The sequence below is a fragment of the Lepidochelys kempii genome, chromosome 13, assembly GCF_965140265.1.
Source record: "Lepidochelys kempii isolate rLepKem1 chromosome 13, rLepKem1.hap2, whole genome shotgun sequence".
NCBI lineage: Eukaryota > Metazoa > Chordata > Testudines > Cheloniidae > Lepidochelys > Lepidochelys kempii.
In genome coordinates this window covers 35,795,759-35,802,009 of record NC_133268.1, presented here as the reverse complement: position 1 = coordinate 35,802,009, position 6,251 = coordinate 35,795,759, and the positions used below count along the sequence as shown (strand labels likewise).

The 6,251-nt window shown below is 38.1% G+C and overlaps 1 pseudogene; it reads left to right on the top strand.

Annotated features, from left to right (window-relative positions):
• Positions 1-3,850: 3,850 nt before the first annotated feature.
• Positions 3,851-5,265, top strand: LOC140896732 (olfactory receptor 5V1-like; annotated as a pseudogene).
• Positions 5,266-6,251: the final 986 nt, after the last annotated feature.

Genomic DNA, 6,251 nt, shown 5'->3' with positions numbered 1-6,251 from the left:
TCAGTTTCAAAGTTCACATCTTTTTTATTTATTTATTTATTTACCTCTCTTCATTTCTTTTCCTTTGAGATTCAGAATAGGTGTCTAGTTTTCCTCTGAGGGCGACATGTGTTGGCGTTGTCGGTTGCTGCTCCATGGGGGGTGGAACGACCACGGAGGGAAGTAGCAGCAGTTTCGTCACATGGAAGGAACACGGGTGTTTATTCCGTCTGGGATCATAAATGAGCTAGTCCCTTTCCCTTCCCTCTCATCTCAAGTGCCCATCGCGGGCCAATGGTACTTGCTACCCTTCTCGTATGGGGGATGAACAATGCATCCAAAGAGACATTAACATTGTGTGGGAATGGATGCAGGACAAAATGATACAATTAAGGCAGTAAAACCAGGCATTATGGGTAGGGTCTCCTTCCATATATAGATTCTGAGTTAGGTAGGTTAAAGGAATCAGGATAGAAAATAGTCTTGTTGGACCATATCCTGATGCAAGAATCCAGAGTCCAAAGGTTGATGTCTGCAATTCAAGCTGCCCCCTTCATCCCCCGACTGGTGCCTCATCTTAGAGGTGGAAAACTTCCTCTGTCATTTTCTAAAGTTTAATGTCTGTTAATGTCTGTTCATCAGATTTGGAGATGGAAACCGATGTGATTACTTTTGAGGTCATTTTGGGAGTGATTTTAAAAAGGTATCGGGAGCCTAGTTGGATTTTTCAACAGCATTCTCTAGTTTTTCTTTAGTTTTTGGTGCCTTAGGGTGTTTCTGAAAATCCCCCTATGCACGTTAATACCTTTAAAAATGGCTATTTTTTGTTAACTGAAATCAGAACTTTGCTATGTGTGTATATATGTCAGTTTAACTTTTTAAATAAAAATAATTGATATAAAATAAAAATTAATGTATAATAATGTGTATACATAATATGATAAAATAAACCAAAATAAAATATCACCACTTTTACATGGCCTTCACTCAGTGTTTTGAATACATTATATCCTTGCTCAACATTTGTTTCATTTCAAATTACTTTTTTTCAAAAATGAAAATTTCACTAAAATTGTTTTTTTTAAATTTTTCCCCCAAATTTATTTAACAAAAAGTATTTTTCAGTGTGTTTAAGTTTGGGGTTTTCTTTCATTCTTTCACTGAATACCAAAAAATGAAAACATTTTGGTTATCCAGTTTTCCAAAATTCCATATTTTCATGGACAACTTTGATGTTTCCCTTTCAACATTTTTCATCCAGTGCTTGCTACAGTAAAATGTCTGTCATATATGATTGCTGAGAAAATGAATTAATTGTTGATTTTAATAAATCATTTTGAGGGAAAAGGGAATGTTTTATGGCTCCAACTCAGGATAGACTTTAAGGATGTGCTTAACTTTAAAAATGTGCTTTAAGTCCTTTCTAAGCAAATTCAGTGACTATTTAAATCAAGAGGAGTTTTGCTAAGATTTCACCCATTAACTCCAACAGGACTTCAGAACATGATTAAAGTCATTATCCTAACGGGATAATGCTAAAGACACTGAATAGACAATGATAACTTCTCTGAGTAATTTTTAAACCAGCCTAGCAAAGATTTTATATCGTTTAGGTTGGTTTAAAAACTTTAAAGCAATTATTTTTTTCTCTATTGAATTCTATAGGCTTCTAGAGTTTTGTTTTTTAAAAGAAACTTTACTAGTTTTATCTCTAGGCTTTTAGTTTAAATGTTCAGGGGCTTTTTATTTATCTTATTAGTGATTGCTCGTTACGGAATCATTTATAATTATTAAGATGCAGAGGAAATTTCATTATAAGCCGTAACATGGGATTCTCAAATGGGGCCCTAAAGAATTTAGGCTCGCTACTGCTACAGAAATTAAATGGGAATTAGGGGTAAAATTTTCAAAAGCACCCCTAAGCAGCTTAACATTCTAAATCCCATTTTCAAAAGTCACCTAGGCACTCAGACACACATTTTAAGGGTATGTAGGGTGCCTAGTGTGGTTTTCAAAAGCACCTATATCCCTAACATCTATTGATTTAAAATACCTTTATAATACCTCAATACCTTTAAAACTCTGGCCCTTCGCCTAAGTCTTATTGACAGTCAATAGTACTAAGGTTCCTAAGTCCATTGGGCTATTTAAAAATTTGAGTGTAAAGTAGATGCAAAAATATTACCATTGCTGCTGGAGAATAGAAACATCCAGTCTGGAATTTCCCCCCACAGCTTTTAAATCCCTTTGCAAAGGAAGGAGAGAGCAAGGCTCATATACCTATATAGAATTCAGTGCTTTCCGTCTGGATGTTTTGACTGGAAGGTCTGTCAAAATATTATTTTAGACTGATACAATTTCAGTCTTGAAAGCAAATTAGACGCCATTGATATTATTTTTACTAATATGCATTTGTGCTGGGCTAATAAAATGTTGTGCATATTGAAACTGAGAGAGAGAGAGAGAGAGAGAGAGAGAGAGAGAGAGAGAGAGAGAGAGAGAGATCAGCTGCTTTAAGAAATTTTTGTAAACACAAGATGATCTGGACAATGAATAAAATAAACAACAATATTTTTCCCACCAGTGCAACCAAACATATCTTTGTGTTTCATGGTGTTCACATCAGGTATCCCCATCAGAGCTAATTCTGTGGCTGAATTTTAGAAAGAACAGAACATTTGTATGATCTGTTATAATATTTTCTGCAATTCCAGCTGTGCCTCTGATAGCGATGTATCCTGTGGAAACCCTGCATTTGAAGAACACTTCCTTGTCAGGTTAAAAAGTGAAACATCAGCGAACCAGATTAGACTGTATTTTATTTTATTTTACTTGGGCTGTGCTGTGATATTAATTCCTGGCATCAGAAGTGTAATCTCATTTTAGCAGCCCCTTTGTTCTCTAATATATCAGGACTCCCATTGGATGGGTTTAATCCTCCATCCCCATGGAAATTTTTTCATTTTTCATTGAAAAAGCCAAAACCTGAAAATTGTTTCTTTGGTGGAGAGTGGATGTTCTGGGATTTTCAGCAACTGAATGCAAACCTATTTGTCAATGTACTAAATATTTTCAGCCAAAGGCTGCTCAAAACTGAAACATGTTCATATTTAAAAAAAAAAAAACGTTTGGGGTTTACAGATTTCAGACGAAATTTGGTGAAAATCATATACTTTCCATGAAGACTTTCAGTTACTCCAAACCCCAGTATTCCATTACAAAATCTTAATCAGTCCTAATCCAAAGGGAAATGAAGCTGTTTTCTGATTTTTTGAAGTGTAGTGGAGTTTCCAGAAACACACAGTTTTTCTTTGCTCTGTTAGTGAAGAAGATAGGTACTCACACCTTAAATAACATATCACAGTAGTCCTGATACCAAGCAACCTGGACACTTTCCTGGAGGCTTGATCAAGTAACAGAAAATTATAGAATTGTAGGGCTGGAAGGGAGCTCAAGAAGTTTTCAAGTCCAGGCCACCTGGAAACCAAGGAAACCTGGACCATCCCTGAGAGCTATTTGTCTAACCTTTTCTTAACCATCTCTAATGATGGGGATTCTATGAAGAGAGGGCATAGATTTTTGAACATTTCTGCAATTAAACTGATGACATTTCAGTTCACTGCGATATTCAACTTATATTGCAGAGTTTGTTAGTTTTCATCTAGTTTGACAATGAATTGACTTAAAAGTTGAGTTTATCTTTAAAATATATTAACAAGTTTGCTTCATTTCCCCTAGATACATCCCAGGGCAAATGCAAACTGTAGAAATCAAACGTCCATTGAGGAATTTGTCCTCCTGGGATTTGGGAATCTCCCGGAACTTCAGATTCTTCTCTGCTTCCTGTTTCTAGTGATCTCCATAGTGACCATGGCTGGAAAATATCCTCATTGTTGTGCTAGATGTGGCTGATCAGCACCTTCACACCCCTATGAACTTCCTCCTGGGGAACTTGTCCTGCTTGGAGATCTGCTACACCTCCAGCATCCTGCCCTGGGTGCTGGCCAGTCTCCTCACGGGGGACAGAACCATTTCTGTTAGTGGCTGCATGACACAATTTTATTGTTTTGGTATCCTAGCAGCCACAGAATACTATCTGCTAGCAGTGATGTCTTACGATTGGTATCTAGTGATCTGCAATCCACTCTGTTATGCCACTCTGATGAACGGCAGTGTTTGTTTCCAGCTCGCGGCTTGTTCCTGGACAAGTGGCTTTCTGAGCAGTACCATAGTAATCATTTTAATGACTAAAATAAAGTTTTGTGGCTCCAATGAAATTGACTATTTCTTTTGTGATTCCTCACCCATCATAAAACTATCCTCTACTGTTACCCAGTTTCTAGAACTCACCATTTTCATGGTCTCCTGCGTCAGGTGACTAGTCCCATTTCTATTCACATTGGCATCCTACGTTTGCATCATCAACACCATCCTGAGAATTCCTTCCACCACCGGGAGGCAAAAGGCATTTTCTACCTGCTCCTCTCACATTGTCACTGTCACAACATTTTATGGGACTCTGATTATTGGCTGCATGGTTCCAATTGCCCACCATTCAAAGGACTTATACAAGGTATTTTCTGTCTTCTAAACAGTCCTGACCCACATGGTCAACCCCCTCATCTACAGTCTGAGGAACAAAGAGGTCAAAGAGGCCCCGAGAAGGGCTGTCAGTAAGTTTCTGGCTTTTGCAAGACTTCAGACTGTAAAATTAACAGATCTCTATCAGTCACCTACAGCAGGAGATTCTGGAAGACTGGCACCTCTCCCCAATCAGCTAATTTTGATCTTTGCAGTTGTAAAATAAGATTGAGATTTTTAAAAGGGACTTTAGGGGTTAGGAGCACTGTATTCCATGCTTTGATTTTCCAGAAACTTTTGGAGGGTTACTTAGGGTGATATCTCAAAGGAGTTGAAGGGAGTTAAACACCTACATTGGAGTTAATCACCAAAGGGATTTAATCACCTAAATTGGAAGTTGAGTCACCTAATTCCTTCACATTTCTTTGGAAATCCTGCCCTAAAACTTTGGCAGACATGGATTTCACTGAATTTTAGGACTGATACTTGCTGCTGCTGCCTTTAGGGAGCAGTATTCGTATGGTATGCTTTGGCTGATATTTTTCTTTTCCAGGTGATGGAGGATAATTTGGGGAGAGGGGAGAAGGAAGGGGGAAACAATGATTGCATGAGTGAGAAAAATAAATCTGAATTCAAATGCAATGTTAACTGTTGTAGATGCCTGTGGAATTACATCATGCTTCCCTTTGCAAATCTAATAATAAAACAGGGCAACTGCATAAAAGTTTGGGTCAATATTTTTTTGGTCTTTGAGTCATATTTTAAGGTCAGAAGGGACTCTGATCTAGTCTTCATGACACAGGCCAAAGAACGTGACCAGCCATCTATGTTTCCCACTCCCTCCTATCTGGACTTTTCAGAGTCTCTGATTACCCTAGATTTACTGAGCTGGTCAGTGGAGATGCACTGATTCACAGAAACTCTGGACTCTTTCTTTTAAGGCATATTTCAACATTGTGGGCCTGATTCAACACTGGCTTACTTAGTCTCTATATATGCTACTTTTCATTTGAATCAAAGCCTTCTGGTAGGGGAAATTCTTTCCAGCAGTTTATAGATAGACCCATTGTGACTGAGATTTCCAAAGAAACTAGGAAGACTTTCTAAAGAACCGGTAAATAACAGGCCACTAAATTTCACCCAGTTACCCCTGTGTTGAGGCCAATAACTTACAGATTTATAAATTACCAATTTATAAATTTATAAAAATTTACCGATGAAGTGGGTATTCACCCACGAAAGCTTATGCTCCAATACATCTGTTAGTCTATAAGGTGTCACAGGACTCTTTGCTGCTTTTACAGATCCAGACTAACACAGCCCACCCCTCTGATACTTATAAATGTATAGATTCCGGGGCTAGAAAGGACGGTTGTGATCATCTACTCTGACTTTTTGTCAGTCACTTGCTGGTTTTAACTGGAGTAAATGGTGGATTCTGTGTAACTTGAAATCTTTAAATCATGATTTGAAGACTTTAGTAACTTAGCCAGAGGTTATGGGCCTCTTACAGGAGTGGGCTGCTGAGCTTCTCTGGTCTGTGATGTGCAGGAGGTCAGACTAGATGATCATGATGATCTCTTCTGGCCTTAAAGTCTGTGAGTCTAAGACTCTACTTGGCTCTCTCACACATTCACTGTGTGTCTTGGAGATGCTGTTGAATCTCCCCTTGCCTCAGTTTCCCTTGTGCA